The sequence below is a fragment of the Rattus rattus genome, chromosome 3 (assembly GCF_011064425.1).
Source record: "Rattus rattus isolate New Zealand chromosome 3, Rrattus_CSIRO_v1, whole genome shotgun sequence".
In the NCBI taxonomy this organism is placed as follows: Eukaryota; Metazoa; Chordata; class Mammalia; order Rodentia; family Muridae; genus Rattus; species Rattus rattus.
In genome coordinates, this window is record NC_046156.1 from 220,269,843 (window position 1) to 220,290,428 (window position 20,586).

Below are 20,586 nucleotides of genomic sequence, written 5' to 3' on the forward strand. Positions count from 1 at the left end.
ATCACAGAAAAACACACATGGTATGCACTCATTGATAAGTGGCTATTAGCCCAAATGCTTGAATTACCCTAGCTGCCTAGAACACATGAAACTCAAGACGGATGATCAAAATGTGAATGTTTCACTCCTTCTTTAAAATGGGAACAAGAATACCCTTTGTAGGGAATAGTGAGGCAAAGATTAAAACAGAGACTGAAGGAACACCCATTCAGAGCCTGTCCCACATGTGGCCCATACATATACAGCCACCCAATTAGACAAGATGGATGAAGCAAAGAAGTGCAGGAAGACAGGAGCCGGATGTAGATCTCTCCTGAGAGACACAGCCAGAATACAGCAAATACAGAGGCAAATGCCAGCAGCAAACCACTGAACTGAGAATAGGACCCCCGTTGAAGGAATCAGAGAAAGAACTGGAAGAGCTTGAAGGGGCTTGAGACCCCATATGTACAACAATGCCAAGAGCTTCCAGGGACTAAGCCACTACCTAAAGACTACATGGACTGACCCTGGACTCTGACCTCATAGGTAGCATTGAATATCCTAGTAAGATCACCAGTGTAAGGGGAAGCCCTGGGTCCTGCTAAGACTGAACCCCCAGTGAACGTGATTGTTGGGGGGAAGGCGGCAATGGGGGGGAGGATGGGAGGGGAACACCCATAAAGAAAGGAGGGGAGGGCTTAGGGAATGTTGGCCTGAAACTGGGAAAAGGAATAACACCGAAATGTAAATAAGAAATACTCAAGTTAATAAAAAAATATTAAAAAAAATAAAAAATATATAAATAAATAAAGAGAGAGAGAGAGAACCGTGGCAGGTAAGATAGGATGCGTGGCTCTGGTGACTGATAATTTAGCCTCCAGTCAAGCACACATCTAACTCTCCTCGTGCCAAAGCTTACTGCAGCCTGAGCGTCGAGCTTCAACTCTAGGATTAAGTATTGGATATTTGAATTTCCATTAGCTTCCAAAAAAAAAAAACCAAAACAACCAAAACAAAAACAAAAACAAAACAAAAAACCATCCAATCCTAAAATACAGCAACAGTTGCTTTTGTTTTGAAAAGTCTAAGCTCTAGTGTTCCTAGAATGCCATTTACACACACATGGCCTACCTGCTAAACTGATTGTCCCTGTTACATCAGTTCTTCTCACTCGAAGCCTACTCACACATGTAGTTTATCCCAACCTGAGTAAAGCACACAGGATTCTCTTTTCTCTATCCTTAATGCCACAGGGCCACTCCCTTCTATAGTTAGACCATAGCAAACAGGTGGGCCTTTACCCACTGCGATGGTGAAAGCAGTGTTATCCCGGAATTTGACTTTAGCCCCAAAGGCTTTTCTTTCTCTCTGAATCTTCACTTGAAATGAGGTACAGTATATCACAAGAGACAGTTATGGTGAAGAAATAAAATATGTCTAAGTGCCTTGTAATGGAAAAATAAATTATATGCAAGTAGTTATCCAGTATCAGGTAGTAAGTTCAGCTATCACACTGATGATAGGAGTCAGGTTTCAAGGCCTTAGAGGACTGGCTACATGGCTGTGTTGCTATGTGGTAGAAAGAAGATACAGTAAGATATTCAGCAACCTTGTCTTCTTTCTCTTTAATAAATAGGTTTGTGAAAGTTTGATTTTAAATATAATTGAAAGTGCTTTGGAGCCAAGAGACTTGCAAAAGAGGTTCTTCCTGTTTTAAATGGTATGTCTGAATGTGTACATAATTCATTTGCTATTTCTTGTGTTCTTTAATGGTTAATAAGAGATTGGACAGAGATGAAAAATAATGCGTGGGTTAGGCTTCAAAGGTTAACATCTTATGTATTTCTTGATGTCTTTATAACTTACTATTTCACCAAAGCGATATTTAATGGCATCAAAAGAAGACAGATTTCATTTATATTAATTTCTATGACCCTTCGTTATTTGATAAGTTGACAAACAGTCCTTCTTCCTCAAAGAAATCCAAATTTCATCAAGTATCAGAGCTAACAAAAAATTAAAACAACTCCATGAAGAATAAAGTCATCAAAAAGAGACTGAGAGACACTGTCTCAAAGGTAGAAATAATGGACTAGGACCTCCAACATCCTCCTCTGTCCATATGAAGCACACAGATGCGCGCGCGCACACACACACACACACACACACACACACACACACACACACACAAAACAGTCTAAGAAATGTTTATTCTTTCTATTCTAATTTGTAGACAATTTGAAACTAAAATTAGGTAGAAAATAGAAACTATTCTTTTACAAAAATTTTACTTTTAGATTTTATGGTGAAATTCTGACAGATTTAAATGGAAATCACTAAGTGAATTACACATCTGAAACCATGTCTTAATTTTCGTGCCCAACACCTTAATTCTAACACTTACTTGTCCAAAACCTTACATCAAAATGGAAGTGGTGGCTGTAGTTTAAAAGTGTTTCAAAATTCTGGTCAGTCGTTTGTCTATTACTTTCAGTAGTTGGTTGGTCATGTTTCGCTTCTTCTCTGACCACTAAGAACAGATGCTATCAAGCAGTACCAGTAACTTGACCTTTTGCAGAGGTCACGTGCAAATATGCCCAGTTAAACAGTTTGGAAGTTTTATTATTTTTTTGTTTACTTCTCAAGCAATTTTAAAACTACCTTAATATATCACCCTTCTTAGCATTAATCAAAATTGCTTCCCTCTCCATCCAAATTGTCTCTGCACTAATTCAAACTGAATCCTCTCACTCAGCATCTCTCCAAAGCACTATTTTTCCACTAAGAGTGTTCTTCTCAAGCCAGTAGGCAAAGACCTGATTCTCCCTCTCCATTCAGATTCTAACACTTGACTCCACCATTCCACTTAGCTTTTGTCTTTTCATTTTTGTAGGTAAGGAAAAGAGAGAAACTGGACATGGAAATGTTACAAATTTCAGGCAAGGAATTATAAGCTATACCTTCAATATTGTTGATCTATCACATTATTGAAAATGAGCAATTTCTGTGTTTACATGTTTATTAGGAGACTATTGCCTATTAACATGTGCATATTCTTGCCTCATTTTTACTTTAATTGGTTGGCATTTGTTCTTTGTGAATCAGCAAGGGATGTGCTTAAGGATGTGACTTATGTGACTGAAACCATATAGCAGGGAACTTCTATAGCCTTTAGGACTTTCTCATTGCAAATCATGTCATGTGTTCATTCAGAATGTCTCTCTCTTACCCTACAATAGTTCAGTAAATCTTTCAAGTACAGCACAGCAGAGTTTACTGTTTTCAAGAAGAGTGCAGTGCAGTGGGATTTCCTCTCTTTCTTTGCACATGGGTGGGGGATTTATCCTATAGGAGAGTCAGTGCCAATCAAAGTATTTTATTCTCATTGGTGAGGCAGCACCAATTTCAGGGATGAAATGCATATATTTCACTCAAAAGTATAGTCACAACGAGGGAAAATTATACTCTCAGGAGAGAAGGCTGAGGGAAAACAGAGGGATGGATTCCTGCCTTATGTAGAACACAGGTAGTGTTCTGTCATATGCTGCCTCTGGATCACAACAAAACTATTTCCACCCTTGCCATGGGGAGCAGAGAAAGAGCTCTCTTCAGGGAATGAGGTGAATAAGATCTCACTGATCTCCATGCTTCGTCATGGCCTTAGTATATAAATTCCTACAGTGTTGGTGATACCCATTCTCTGTGTCTGCAGGTGGCCTGACTTCCAAGCTACATGACAAAAGCTGTTTATTTGACCTCTCTGCTTAGACACCCCATGGTCAAGTCAGATGTCCAGACAATGTACACATGTGATCTCTCCATTTTGTGTCCAAGCAGCTTTCCACTCAGACCTTTCTCTTTTAACTCAAGAAAAAGGATATACTACCCCAAGCCATGCAGCATCAGATTTTTCTATTCCTTTCCCCTAAATTTCTCATAAGACCCAACCACAAATATCTTGCAACTCTGCTAAGGCATGCATTAATCTCATCCTTTTTACAAACCTGTCACCACTCCCTGAGTCACAGCATGGATTATTCTAATCTGCATGATGATAATGGTCTTCTGTTTTCCTTCTGTTCCTGCTTCTCTACAACTCAACCTCTCAGAGGCAACTGGCATCTTCTTACAGTTAGAAGTGAATACAACTCTCCTTCTTAGTCTACATTGAAATTCCCTTACCACAGTTTGCAAAGCCCACGACAAGTACCATCACCTTCTTCCCTTTACCCAGCACTCTCCTTGCCCACTAGCTGTGCTGGCCTTGTGCAAGTTTCCTGTTAAAGTCTTACCCCATAGAAGATCTCACAGCTGACAGGTCATTTGCTTCCTTCTTTTCCAGGGCATTTGGACGGGTAGGCTCTTTCCACTCTGCAGATGTTAGCTTCTGTTGCTTCTTGGGAAACCGTCCATTATCACCATTAAACCCTTAATACCAGCCAGTAACATAGCAATCTGCTGTTACCTTTATGTAACTCATCAAGGCTTGAAAATATGTTCTTTAGGAGTTGACCATAGTTTTAGACTTTATGTCTTTGTGGTGCATTTTTGTAACTCTGGCTTTCAGTGAAGTGCCTGATAACTGATAAACACTGACTGGATGCATGAACAAAGTCTAGGTTGTGATTCAGTGAACATTACAGAAGTAGCCCTTAAGGAGAGGTGAACGTACTCAAGCAAAACACAGAAATCTCAGTACATGGTGAAGAGACTCAGGAGTTCATGACATGGAACTTGATTCAGGTGTCTGCAACAGCCTTAATAAAAGAGGTCTGGGGAAAGCAGTTATACAAAGGTCAGGCAGAGTCAAAGGCTAGGGTGGCCTTAACACAGATATGGGATTTATGATTAATATTCAAAAATATATATAACTGTAAAAATATGATTACACTGGAAGTTTTTATAATTTAAGCTCACGGCCTGATGTTAGAGTGTTCACCACATAGTTCAGAAAAAGTATAATGGTTTAAAATATTACTCAAGTCAGAATGTCTGGTTTTGAATCTGGTGTCTGACATGTTCCAGCTATGAGACCCTAAGAAAATGACACAAACTCATGTTTTCTAATTTTTGAGATATTGATATAAATACATAATCCCACCCTCGCTTTCTTCCCTCTAAATTTGCCCCAATACCCCCACACTTCAATCTTTCAAATTCTTGGCCTTTTATTCATTAGTTGTTGTTACAACATATGCTGTGACCATATGAGGTAGTATATGCTTTTTCTTGAGTTAAAAGAGAAAGGTCTGAGTGGAAAGCGTTTTGGAGACAAAAATGGAGGGATCACATGTAACCTGTTCAGTCTGAATAATGTTACTTATATGTATATTTTTCAGGGCTGACTATTTGGGAATAAATAGTACCAATGAAAAGTACCATCTAAAGACATTTCTCCCAAACCCAGAGCATGTAAACATTACAGAATAGGGGCTAGAAAGATCGAAAGGATCAGAGACTCTATCTTTAAATACCACAGTATTGCCCTTTGTGAAATGGGGGTAAGACTAGGATCAAACGTAGTATTTCAAAAGAATTTTCTACCAGAAGATAATATTGACAGCAATTATTTTTACCTATTGTCTACTCCTTTATGTTGTAGTAAATCTCCAACCCCAATTAGCCTGTGTAAAAAACACACAACTTAGTTACAATATGTATAAGCTGCATGCCTAGATTGGGTAGATTTTCCACTATTCTACTTTATTTCCCAGCTATGAGATCTCATTACTTGCGGCTTCTCTGGGCCACATGGTTTTGTTCTATCTTCCTTCCACCTGCTCTTCCTCTGTCTTCCTCTGTCATCCCTGTCTTCCTCTCTTTTCCCACTCTCAAAAACCTGCAGGCCATCTTTCCCTTCCACAGGCTCTAGTCTCTATTTGGCTAGTTAAAATGAGGAGAAGGGTCACATGGAATCACCTGAATACACAATTTACTCCTTATCAGGGCAGCCTCTCTTGAGGAAGCAGAATTAACATCAGAGTACAAACAGCACCAGGGCAACCCACAATACTTTATCTAGAAATGTGCATGCTGGGTACTCTAGAACTATTACATGAGTGAAAAAAGAATATATAGATAACCAAAGATGTTCGTGGTCCCTGAATCCTAAAGACCTGAAAGTAAAATGAAAAATATTGTTCTATAGACGATACCTTTGTAGGCTGGTAGATTCTGAGAATTCAGAAGCATATGGTGTTTTCAGACTTGACTTATTTTCAGTTCTCAAGCCTGACTGGGATTCCAGAGCCTGAAGGACAGATCATTTCTAGCCTTCAACTAAGTCCCCAGGATGGTGTCTTGCAGTTATAGAGGAGACACAGGTGGCATAACTTTCTCTCCTCACAATATTCAAGAAGCCCCCTTAAGAGAGTAACTCATGCATCATGGTCCTTTTGATGGTAACCTCTTCAGCAGTGTTATATCCAAATGAATTGTATGAAATAAATAGAACTTAAATATCAATATTGAAACACCAGCCACAGAGGTGTTTTTCATTCTGCAGATAATATGTCTAACATGGTTACAAAGTGATCCCTGGTCTTTGTCCCATGGTGACTTTTATGACACATATGTCTTCACAGGACCTCACATCACCACAATGAAGTGTTCCAAGAGGCACTACTCAGGCTCATGGAAGTTTCTCTGGCTGATTCTCACTGTTCCCTGGTTGAATGTTTGTCTCTGGCATGATTGGTTTATATTGTGAATGTCAAGTCACTTCCTTAAGCCCCTTACTTCTAGCATATGTTGTGACATAACTATGTGACAGCTACTAAAATATATGACCACATTAATAAGGATGAGCAACCCTATTAATATGGCTTTTTGAATAAACTGTAGAAATTCATAAGAATTTCTACTCAATAATAAAAGTTTTTTAAGTATAAAGAAATTAAGAAGGTACTACATTGTGTCCTTCTGTCATCCTATGCATAACATTTTTAGATAAATCCTAAGAAGCTAAAATGGTGACTTTTAAATAATTTAAATATACTCAAGCTATTCATAATACTACTATCAGGTAAATAATTCTGAGTATCTGCATGTCTATCCATCTTCTATTTTCCTTTTCTCTAACTTTTAACTGTTTTTCATCCATCAATCAATCATCCCTTTCATTCACCATCAGACTACTATATTAGCCCTTGTATTGGGCTAGGAAGTGGATACACCAACATGAATAAAAACATGCCCCCATAGATTCTGGATTTCATAAATTTGGAGCTGTGTCTAAGAAGGTATTGTTTAATCAGGCAATAACTTCAAAAGTAACACTCTCATAATGACAGATTTAAATTACAGAGAGATTATCTACTTTGGCATGGATAACAAACTGATGAACATAACTGGGAACATTATTGTTGTTCCCCCTAAAGCATCAGACAAAGGATGAGAATTGTTGCTTTAAACAGCATATTCATGAGTCATGATGTGAATAACTTACTAGTATGTTTTAATCTTTATCTGCCATTAGTTATGATTGCTCTCCTTAACTAAAGATGACAAAAATAATTTGGATTAGATAACATTTTTACAAGAAAAGTATTGTTTTGACTGATAGTATTTATTAGAATTTGCACCAAAAGGAAGAATAATGTAAAGAACTGTATTGAAAATTTCATTGTGACCGAGAATAATTTCACAAAGATTATATGTCCACTATTGTCATCCAAGAACACCAAGTATCTCTGGTAAATGTTACAGACTCTTATCAAAACATCATGTATCTCTTCTGACTGTGAACAGGAAGCTCCTAATCTACATAAATCATTGTAAGAAGAGTTGACCACCATACAAACACATTGTGTCTTTCAACTTACTAAGAAACTAACAGGATGACAAAACAAATACAACCAACCAACAAACAAACAATACCTGACATACTAAGCACAAGGTTTACACTTGCTAGGTAAGAGGATAAATGCCCATGGGTGCCATGTGAATGGCTGATGGGGCAAATCTTGTAATTAAGAAGAATACTCAGGGGATATAACAAATGGGCTTCTGCATTTTGTTTGGTGTTCTCTAAAGGGGCTAACTGTGCCCTGTGAGATCATTTTCCTCTTTACAGTGAGAACAAAGGCAAAGCCAGTATCAAGCACTAGGCAAAGAATTCTTGCTGAGGGCTTGCTTGACTTTACTTGCAAAAAATTTCACTCGAATCATCAATCAGAAAGAGAAGAATGTAGCCAAGATCCTAACACTAATGGAAAGACTGAGTGCATCAAGGTAGACTGGATTCCAAAAGACACCGATCGAGCTCCAAAGCTGTGGCAGTGGCATTGTGCTCAATCTATCATTTATTTAATGACATCTTCTTTAATTAAAGAATGATACATTTGAATTCCCAGTTTTACTTCCTTGATTAGCATCAAGCCTATTACCTCAATATGCTGCTCATTTCTCTGTAAAACAAAATAATGCCAGGAAGGCAAACTGGGTTCAGCATTTTCCAGTGGAGCTCACAAGCAAGCAAGGCACCCTGGGTTCAGCAGGTCCCAGTGAGTCTCCCAGCATTTTCTTCTTCAGGAACAGCTCTCTTTCAAAGAAGATAACCTCCAGTTTAGTGCCAAAATTCTTTTTAGGAGCTTTGAATTACTGCCCACCAGTAAGAACAAAGTTGGTGGAAGAAGAGGCCTGAGATTAACAAATCTGCACTATCATGAAGGCTAAATTATCCAAAAATTAAAATAAGTTATATCACATAGGAAAATGAGAAACAGGATAAAAAGTCATGAAAACTAAACAGTTGATATGGAAAATAGCAGTTATGAAAGAACTCTATTCTGAGGAAAGTGACAATCCAGTCCCTGGTTAAATGTTTCTTTTTGGTAAAAAGCAATGTTTAGTTAAACTAAGATCACACTGGAATAATATCCCACTTAATCCTGGAAGACTTCCTGGAAGACAAGAGGGATACCATGTGGATGTGAGAGGTGTGCTGTCATGTCAATACAGAGGCTGGGAGAGGCTTGAGGCAGAGCAGAACAGTGCCCTGACCACACTTAGACTTCCAGTCTTAAAGCTGTAAGATTATGTGTTTCTATTGTTCAGGCCACTTCATCTGTGATACATTATTAGGTCAGTTCCAGGAGATTGCTGTGTTTACCAAGTGAACATATTTTTGTCTTTGTTGTTTATGCACTTATTTAAACTTGTTTTTCAGTTACTCTGGAACTGAACCCTGGGCCAATTATTTGATAAAGGCTTGATATATATTCCCATATGTCTTACTCCAGCCCACCAAGGCCAGAAGCTCTGTACCTTCTCACTACCCCTTACCCTTGAACATAGGTCCTAATCATTACAGGCTTCAGAAAGGCTCAGAAATGCAAGGGGGAATCACCTGTTGCTAATCCTCTGGCAATAATTCTGTCTACTACATGTTTGCATTCTTCCAGAAGCCTCGTCTTGAGCCAGGATAAAGAACCCGCCAAGTCTGATTACCAAAGATACCTTGAGCTCTTATCTGTGAAGGATGGTGTATGAGCTAGTACTCTTAGCCACCTCTTACCCTTGCCCGAATGACTCGGTGTGTCTTATAAACAAATAGAATAAAGTACATGATTGAAAGCTATGTTTTGCTAATGGTTTTAAAAATTTCAAATGGAAAAGGGAGGAAATAAACTACAAGAAAGTAGCCTATAGCCAATGCATTTGGAGAGATTGGGAAAATTGTTTTTTCAATACCATCCTAAGATAAACTGTAATGCAAATTGGCAATTTAAGGGTGAGCCTCACTGGAGAGTCTGATTACTTCTAAATAATTTAAATAAGTTATTTTTAAAATGTGGCTTTTTAAAATCAATTGCTTTAACTTGTTTCTAAACCACTGTCATGGGCTTTAACTTAAAACTGCCAAGTAATTCAGATTTGGTAGTGAACTCAAGCCTCAGGATATATATCTATATATCTATATCTATATCTATATCTATATCTATATCTATATCTATATCTATATCTATATCTATATCTATATATATATATATATATATATATATATTCTGGTCCCAACTTTAAGTTGCAAATCTGACATTCTTCAGTCAATTCAACCATCATCTGTCTCCAGAAGGCTCTACAGTGTAAAGTGTTTAGCTTCTGATGCACAAAGGATGCTTGCAGCCAGTTTGCTGAGAACCCCAGGTTAAATTTATGATGGCAGGCTGAAGTTTTAGCATATGATTTCTAAATGCATAAAATTTAGCCCTGCTCATTCAATAAATAAGACAAGGGGAAGATGTCCAGTTAAACCTGAGTTTTAGCAGTTAAAGAAAAAATCCTGTGTATGTGTAACTTTTCTTAGATTCTTCCATTCAATACTTAATTTAAAAACTAATACCTCAACTAGAAATCATTTCATAGCTCTTATTTATCTTTGAAATCTATTACAGTAAAATATGCCAAAGAAATACTTTCAGTACTAAATAACTCTATTCACTATTTTTAAATGGAGTTATTTTCAAGCACAAAGCAATATTGTGAAGTGTCCATGTTTTAAATGCATATCAATGAAGGGAAACAATACTTTGGAGAAGTGAGGATCAAAGCCAGAAATAAAAAATTATTTTTAGATACTGTCAAAAGTGTATGAAGCAAGAACTTTTCTTCATGTGTTGGAATAAGCAAACTTCCATCCAAACAAATCAAAAGGAAAAGCTTTTCAGTCCCTATAAAGCCATGCACTTCAAAGCAGACACTAAATCAAGGAGGTAAGATATGGCAATATCAGTGAATGTGTGTTCACATAGAAATAGAAGACTATGGTTAGACAAAGGTCATGCACTTCAGTGTTCTCTTCAGCTACCAATGAGGAGTGAACAAACACTCCCACCCAGAGATGGTAACTCCTTCTCCAACCCAAGCTGAATCACTGACACAGCTCTGCAGCGTTGGCTGAGGCTAAGCACCAGGCTATTCTCATAACTACTAACTGATATTTCTGTGCCAGAAAAAAAGTAGAAATGATGAAAGAGTACAGTAGAGCTCAATGAGAACTGGCTAGGCACCAAACAGTACAGGATGGGCTTTTCTCACAAATCCCAACACAATCTTTCAGACTGATACTTGATAAAAATTCAGCTGTGCCCCATCAACTCAAGAGATTGAAGATCATCCAAGATCACAAACATTTTTAAATAAGACTGAAGACTAAAAATATTATGAGGCAGTGATCAGACGTGATTAAATTTACCAGTAAGAAGACATTTTTGAAGGATTGCTATGTTCCACAGCAAACATCTCCATCAGCCTTTGAGATTTAGATCATTCTGATATATGCGGTCATAGTATATTGAGTTTTATTTTGTTTTGCTTTGGAGGATTTTAGAAATTTAAAGCTTGCTGTGATCTTCTCTATTTTATAACATTCTCAAAAAAAAAAAAAAAACACACACAGTAGGGTAAAAATAGAGAACTGTGAAGACTCCCAAACCCAGGGGGCCTGGCTAGCTCATTAAGTTTAATAGTGGAGGGAGAATTTAACTTCTATTTCTCCAAGACCCAGACTCAGTACACATCAAGGCTATACACTACAAAATCATCTTGAAGCAAGACTAGAAATCAGGAATATTACCTTGTTGGAAATTTTTAAAAGAACAGACTGTGACTCAAACACAATCATTAGCATCAATTCTGTGCAAGGTCTTGCATTAGATCCTGAATACAGCAGAAAGAATTAAAGAAACGAAGATCCCTTCATTTTCTACTGGTTCCTTGGGGACAAGGTATCATTCATTTTGGGGATACAATCAAGATGAAATACAATGAGCTCCCTATGTTTAACTCAGTCCTTAAAGATTCATCCCGGTCCAGAATTATTTCTGATGTACCACAATTTACAAAGGTTCTCACTCAGTCATTAACTCCCAATCAAATCTCCACTGTATAAAGAACAACATATTGGGTATTAATAGAAATGATCAAGGAAAAGACATGTACTACGAGAGACCCAACCATTAACCTGAGGTAACGTGTATCAAGAGAAAAACAAATTTGCAGTGAGTTTATATTTTCCACATTTCATAGATACATAAATATTTTAGAACTAATAGGTGAGCTGCTTAAAATTGGGGAGATCATCCTGAGCCTCTTCATTGTGGAAACATCAGAGTGCATTTATACAAACTCAAGCAGCACCAATGCCACTAGCATTGACAGGACCTCATTAGGCTATCATTGTATGTTTGGTCCAGTGATGACACAAACATCAATATAATGTGCAGGATAGTGTTTCTTCCTTTTGATATATCTAAATAGGTAATTTCCAGCTGATACAGGAGTCTATGGGTATCAGGGGTTTATTTTTTGTTGGTTTGAAGAATTAAATTAACAAAGGAGTGTTCATATTTTGTGAATATTTTTAACTTCATTTACTGAACCCTTTTTGTAATTCTACTTTTGAATTAAACAATGTTATTATTAACTTTTCCTGTAACATATTTATAAGTGGTCAATTATTTGTTTATGCATTCAGCAATGAAAAAGACCTTAATAACTCCAAAATACTGAATATTGAAAAAATAGTTCATAGTAGTAATAATTTACTGAATATTATACACCAGGCACTTTCCAAAGTTTCTAAAATATTGCCTGATTTAATCTTTATAAGTATACAACATAAAGATAAGAAAAATAAATAACTGCTTTCAGGCTACATAAAAAGGTGAGTTTATGTTTGAGCTGAGAGAATCTGACTAAAAGTGCATTTCTCAAGTACTGGTGTACTGAGTCTCATTGTATTTCTAAGTAACATGGTTTGGCAGTGTCCTGGCTTTGAGATCTGACAGATGTGCACTTGAGCTTTGTCTCTATCATGTCTAGTGTGTTTTTGGATAGCTACAACATCAGGCTTCACTATCATGTCTAGTGTGTTTTTGGATAGCTACAACATCAGGCTTCACTATCATGTCTAGTGTGTTTTTGGATAGCTACAACATCAGGCTTCACTTCTCCAAGCTGTGAAGTTGGATTGACACACTCCAGCTAGAGGAAAGTATTGATGTAATACATTCAGTTGAAGAATGCTTTGAATTAAAATCTCACCAAGGCATCTTTGAAAATGCTCTCATTGAAAGCATGTTTTACTATCTTCAGAGATATTGTGGCTATGAATATGTTTAAGAGGAAGATACTGTGGACAATCAGACCACAGCAGTCAGTAGCCTAGAAAGTATATCTCACAGTCTCTTCATCTATGTTAAGACTTACACACATAAAACCTGGGTCACTGTGAGATCTCAGAGCCACATTTTAAAACAGGAAAAGTGAATGTGGTAGTTTTCAAATTTAATTATCAAAGCTTTACTTATAGCATAGATTTCTTTTTCTCCTTAGCATTTCTGTTCTTAATTCCCTAATTTCCACCACTGAGTGTGGCAAGGAGTCTACAACCATAATAGCCCACGGCTACAGAGGAAGGGTAGGAGGAACTTCAATGCCAATACTTAAACATGATCAAACATAAGGACAGCAAGAGTTGGCCATCTCCCCACTCCAAACCTGGCATCACAAAGCAGCTTCACCAACATCAACCTTAGAAAAAATGACAGCTATCAAGCTTCATCCCTCAGCCCGATAGCTCCTGAGTATGTAGATGCTGTATCTTCTATTACCACTGCCCCGGCTAATGGTGCATGTCATACAAACCCTGTCCCAGAGACCCTGGCCATAAATATCCCTTTTTCTACCCCAGTAAAGGAGCCCATTCTCCAAAGCTGTCTCCAGGAGTGATCATTTCCTCTGTACTCGTTGCTAAATGAGATCTTGTACTGCACCCATCCACACTAAGTTAAGCTTTCTTCCCTCCAGTCCAGCTCTGTGTATGATGGGTCTGACTACTGCAAAAAGAAGTAGACACAGGCAGCATAGAAGCTGGTCTTTTCTGAACTTTTGCATTGTTGTTGACAACTGACACTGAAACCCCAACACAGGCTCCAGATTCCAAATCTTACCTTGGTGGTAATAATTCCCATTTTAGTGACCTTTCTGAATCCCCATCTTCTTACTCTAGTGTTTCTACTAGATGGGAAACACTCATACACATGCATACACACACACACACAAACACACATGCTCTCTCAAACATGAACATTATCAACTAGTCTTAAAGAAATAACAGTATGAAAAACAAATTCCAGATAAACTAATCATATTACTTCACTTAAGTAAAAATGGATATAAGATATTAAAAAGAGCTTGAAAAAGGTTGTGGCCATTCCAACTGTGCAGAAAGGAAATGTGTTGTTCTTTATACTTTCTGTGCTTTAAAAATGTCTTAGAATACTGCACCTAGAGGAATTGCAGGTGTGGCTGCTGTGTCACACATGCATCAGTAGGTCGCAGAGAGGTGAGAGGCCATGTCTACGCTCAGTGTTCTGACCTCTGAACATCTGAACAATTAGTAGCCTAATATTCCCTGAAAAAGGCGAGCCTAGTCAATCACCACTGTAACATTAGAGGGCCTGGACAGAGAAGAAGCCTGAGGTGACCACTATTTTGTCTCTGTATAATCCTGGGGAATAGGGGCAGACTGCGAATCGTGCCATAATGCATGAGTTGGGTATTGCATTCCAGAGGTCTCCACCCCTGAGATGACCTCAGACACTCAGAGATCTCAGGCATCACTAAGAGAAGCAAGTAAGTGGTGGAGAGCTGGAAGAGAAAGAGAAACAGAAGGATGTGGACACAATGAAGAAAGATCTCACATGCACACATCACACACATACATCACATACATATCAAATGTATATTACATACAACATACACACATCAAACATATACCTCACACACAGATCACCTATACACACTTCACACAAGCATGCACATACAATGAACACATATCACAGAAACACATCAATGCACATTATATACACACATCACACATACAAAACATTCACCCACATCGCACCCACATCATACCCACATCATATACATGCACATCACACACAGATATCATATATAGACATCTCTCTCACACACACACATATATACACACACCACAGATATACCACACAAGCATGGCATACACACATCACACGTAGACATCATATACACACACCTTACACATACAAAATAATCATAAGTTAATTAAAATTTTAAAAAATTAATATCATTAATATCACACAAACCAAACAAGATAAGGAGAGAGGAGAACTCAATAATACTTAAGCCTTAAATGGATCCCACATTTTAATAATAAAACATTAAAACGCATTTCCCTTTGGTTTTGAGAAAGACAATCCACTTCTATGACTTTAATTCAATATGATTTGCCAGTCATGAACAGAGCAAAGATTGAAGTTAAATACAATGTTATAAATATTGATCTAATTAATTCTATGACGAATCCAAAATAAATTTAAGTATCATAACTTGTTAAAATTGTTGTACAGAATATATTCATTGTATGTATTTATTAACTGACATTTATTTTTATAAATCTACAAAATATATTTTATGTATTTTTAGCTTTTTAAAGATTAAATTATGCATGTTACCTATAACAAAAGCTGACAAGAAACACCTTTTAGTCAATCTGAAAAGCGCTGCTCTCTTTCCTCCTATTAATATTTTTAGTAGTACATTAGGAGAGTCTAATCTACATACCAATCTTTTCACTGATACATGGCAGATGTAAAAAGCACATGGGGTTTTGTGGGTTAATTTTCTATAGCATCTAACATCCTGAGACACTTGGTAAACCTCTCAAGACTTCAACTGCCTGTGCTCTAGGCCGTCTCCTTCGCTCTTGGCAGAAGCTCTCCTAGTGTCTGCACTAGTGTTTGCACTTCACTGGCTCAAAAGTCTCCCGCATCTCATTAAGCATTGGGCTAGCACATTTTGGTAATCATTCCTGTTTGAAATTTATATTCACTGCATTTGTCTCTGCTTTCCCATGTCACAGTTCTGGTTCTGAGAAATTCTAAACATTTCACTGGATATTTGCACATAAAGCATTATTTAATATCAACCATAGCTTTTTATATAAATAAAATCAAATTAGACTTAGCTTCAGGGGAAGCTAGTGATAGACTAGCAGATATCTCTTCTCTCTTTTTCTGGCAGAAATCTTGAAACAACAGAACAGCCTGTACTCAGCATAATTAAAGCAGATGTTCTCAATCTTCATTTTCATTGCTAATTTTGACAGCAGAAGAAATGTGCTTGTCTTTTGTGCAGTCACCTATTTTTTCTCAGATGTGCCCTATTTTTCTTCTCACCCATCATGGGAAACAATACAGTAGCAAGAACTCTGTCAGCTTCTCAGTGGGTCAGCAATGAAAACTCGGTAAGAAACTATTCAGAAGTTAAACTTCAAGTCTAGATAGTGTAGGCTTTTTTTATTCCTAATGTGAAAAAGATTATATCTTTCAGTGACTTGTGAGGTCTTCTGTGACAAAAGTCGCTCACACTGCATATATTAAATATAATAAACACCTTACAAGTACCTTTCTTTGTCAATGCAGCATTTGAGAATATAACAGCATTGAAGTGCAACAGTAGGACAAATAGAAACATACCACACTTTGATAACAAGGGCCAGGTGACACTCCTGCAAGGCAGAGGCTACTATTTGTCAGTTATGTGCCTAAAATCTGAAAGCATTCTGGATCAATAAAGGTACCTTTCCCCATGTATGCTCTTTTAGAAACCCTGCTCTGTGACCCCTCACTGTTTAAGGTGTTTCCAAGAGAGAAAAGCATGTACCCATCCGTAATATTTAATATTCACATCCCAATTGACTTGATTTGGAATTATCTGAGACCCCATGCATCAGTGTTGAAGGGAAGAGACATCCTGAATGGGGGTGTCCGGATCCTACAGATGGGATCCTACAGGTGGCAGAACGTGAGTCAAATACCAGCGTTCATCCCTTTCGGTTTCTTCACAGTGAACACAGTGTGACCAGCTCCTCACCATGGCCTCTGCATCAGCTCTTGCCTCCAGGTTTCTACCCTATGCAAGTTCCTGTCCTGACTTCTTTTTGTGACAGAACAGCAATGTGGAAGTATAAATCAAATAAACCCTTTCCTCCCAGGTTGGTTTAGTCATGGTGTTTCATCATATCCAGTCACCCTAACACAGACACAGCCCTTTTCTCCCTTCAGTTGCTCCTTGTTAGGAATTTTGTTATAGCAACAAGAGAAGTAGTAGATCATCTTTCCCCTCAGAGCTCCCAGAATCTTGGATACCCCAAACCTTAAAAACTACAGAGCAGAGAGGAAGATTCCTATTACCTGTGGTGGAGTACACTGCCTCTTCTCACCACACCAAAGTACCCAGTGGAAGTAAGAGTTCACTTCTTACACATCTCCCTGACAAAGGATTTAGGCAGGGCCCAAGAGGCTGCAGTCTTAAGCTACCTCTGCTCTGCTGCTGTTTCATTATCATGCACTACAGCCTGCCTCACACTCTAGGAGGAATGGGCTTTACTAGAATGACAAATATAGCTTCTCTGCTTCCTGCTACCCAAGCATCGCTGACCAGTGGGTGGTTGGGTAAAAGCTCCTGCTTCACCAAGGAGCAAGAGACTGCAATCTCATTGATTACCCACAAGGAAGGGTCATCAGAGGTTGGCAGAGCTGGATTACAGTTTGAGGAACCATGTGGTATTAACTCCATCACTCTTCGAGTAAGCACACAAGTAGGAACCACAAAGATGAGTGTTGTGATTATGCCTTCCACCCCAGCACTCATGAATAGTGTTCTGAGGAAGGAGAGAGGTACATTCATGAGTGGCTAGTTAGGCTACACAGTGTATTCTAGGGCATTCTAGACTACATAGCGAAATTTTATCTCAAAAACCAAAACAAACAAACAAAGAACAAGCAAACAAACAAATAAAACAAGAGTTCGAGATCGGAGTAGAAAATAAAGAAGTAGGAAGTACAAAGCCTTGGTAGCAGATAAAACTCATTTTGATCCTAGCTAGGGACCTCATGGGCAAGGACTAACTAGTTAAGATGCCCAGGGAAGGAACAAAGCAGAGTCTGGCCCATCACTGGGGAGATAGGAGTGCCATGTATAAGAGAATGCCTAATAGGTTGGAATTAATTCCACATGAATGTATCCACTCCCAGGGGAAGCAGGGAACCAGAGCCAAACAAACGGGAACTAGAACACAAGGGAGGAGAGCAGCAAGGTATGCATCTCAGTGGAGAAATACTGAATCAAGAGAAATCCATGCCCAGAGAAGACTCAGTGAGAGCCAATCAGAATGGTGGAGATCCACAATGGTTCCTGGCTAACCTCAGCTGAACCTATACCTCTCCAAAGCAGAGTCAGAGGCAGTAACTGCAGCCTGTGAGCTGCAGTCTCACAGACTAACAACCTGTGCTAGACACTGTGCTAGGTATATCACATCCATTTCCGTGACTTTTTTCTACTAATTCCCAAATAATGGGTAAACCAATATTAACTCTACATATTTCTGGTCTCAGCTTAAAGGTGCTTTCTCATAAAATACTTCTCTGAAGCTGACCACTAGCTTCTCTATCATACCCTGGATTTTCTTCTACCTTCTCATATGTTGAAAGGACAACATAAACCCCACTTATCTCCATTTAAGAACCAGGCCTGTTTTTTTGGGTGGGGGTGGGAGGCCATACAGCACCAGTTCCAGGAAAAGACCGTAAGTCCCAGAAACTAGGCCATAAGAAATCAGCCCCCGCGACAGACCATAAAATCCAGAACAAGATCATAAACCCCCTCCCAAAGAACAGCCTGGGGATAACCACAAAAATGGGGAAATGTCTTACATCAGAACGGGCCATCTGTACTGGGCAGTTCTATCTCATCCGATGGTTAAACGGTCATGACTTAGGAATGCAGACCACTGACCGCCTGTGACTCCCTAGCACCCATCAATGAAACTTTAGATTACCTAAGCCCTCTAAAGAGTTCCCTGTAAGAAGGCCATGTCAAGGAACGGTTAATACTGCATGCTGGTCGCTTTTACAGAATTAACGGTGCTCTTTGTCTTTGCATCTGAGTCTGGGGTCTTATCTCAGCGATTTCAGACCCTTATCATGTGGCTCAGTCTATCTTACATTTTGTTATTTTTGTGCATGTACTGTGTCCATTCTGGGTTTTACCTGTGGAGTCATGTGTGCAAGCACATAAGCTCCTGAGTAAACATTTCTGCACTCTTTACCAGGAGGGAAAGGGCTGAAAAAGGAGTGTGCATGTGAGCCAAAGGCCTTGAGGACAGGAGCTTTGCTCTCTGGAAATGTAGCCAATGTAGACTGGCATTTCTAAAAGCTGGGATGGCAGAATGACATCACCATGACCATGCAAATGAGCTTTTCTTAAAGAAGCCATAACACTGACTAGAGTTTTATTAAAGTCTGGCAATCACAGAGGTAAAGTTATATATTTTACTCCTCTGCTGAGCTTCTGAGGTAAGGTAGAAATATGTGCATATGAAAGTCATTCTATTTGTACCCTTTTCCATAATTCACATGTTAGGAAACTAGAGAAATGCCAATAAATCCAAGAGATGCTAATATGAAACTATTCATTATAGTGCTCTCTCTCTCTCTCTCTCTCTCTCTCTCTCTCTCTCTCTCTCGTGTGTGAGTATTTGTGTGAGTGTGTATCTGTGTGAGTGTGTGTATATCTGTGTGAGTGTGAGTATCTGTGTATCAGTGTGAGTGCATGTGTGTGTGAATGTGTGTGTGTGTGTGTGTGTGTGTGTGTGTGTGTGTGTGTGTGTGTGTTTACTGATAGATCAGTTGACAGATTGATGCTTTACTTCTGGACTCATCCTTCCCATCTAGGAGTAAACCATCCAAGCTGTTCTTGCTCCCTAGCAAAAGCAGGATTAAGCAGCATCCTGTCAGTTCTGCAGTACACCACGTCCTACCCTACTAACCTTAGCTGGATAAATACTCAGGAAAGCAATTACAGAAGACTGAGGAAATACAAACAGGATCTGGTAAGCAAGATTACCAAATCACTCTGCTTGTCAGACTTGCCCTGCACATCGCAAACTTTTTCTTTTTCTTTTCCTGACTGTCTAACACGAATTGATGGCAGCACAGACTGCTAGACTGGTGTGTGCTTGAATTATGATCATGGGCAGAGTAGAGTATGGATATTGATGACACCTCCTGTTGTTTATTCCATAAAGAGGATTTGCATTCTCACTGTGGGTAGAGAAAGCTAATGTAAAACAAATGAACAAAACAAACAACATAACAAAACATTTCTCAAGGTCACATAGTATATGTGAACTAGAAGATTAGAAGCACTCTTCTTTTTTCCCTGCTGCAGTGGAAATTCACCCCAGAGTATCTAACATGTAGGTACATCCCCAGGTATGTCTGGATTTAAGCCCAGACCTTCTAGTTGAGAATGGGAATTTTAAAAACAATTTTATTTACTTTTACACTCCAGGTTTTATTCCCCTCCAGATCCACCCTCCAGCTGTTCCACATCCCATACCTCCTCCCCACCCAACCCCCTGTCTCCACAAGGATGTCCCCACCCCCATCCCTCCAGAACTCTAAACTTCCTGCCTTCAGTCTCTTGAAGGTGCATATTCTCTGACTGAACCCAGAACCAGGTATATGTGTTGGGGGCCTCATCTCAGCTGGTGTTTGC

At 38.7% G+C, this 20,586-nt stretch overlaps 1 protein-coding gene and 1 non-coding gene across 2 annotated transcripts in view; one reads left to right on the forward strand and one right to left on the reverse strand.

Moving 5' to 3' along the window:
* Window positions 1-20,586, reverse strand: part of Mctp1 (multiple C2 and transmembrane domain containing 1) — an 865,685-nt gene that overhangs the window by 426,071 nt on the left and 419,028 nt on the right. The gene's annotated exons all lie outside the window — the stretch shown is intronic.
* Window positions 14,265-14,396, forward strand: LOC116897538. Its single transcript, XR_004387552.1, has one exon. It is a non-coding gene; the product is annotated as a small nucleolar RNA SNORA17 (small nucleolar RNA).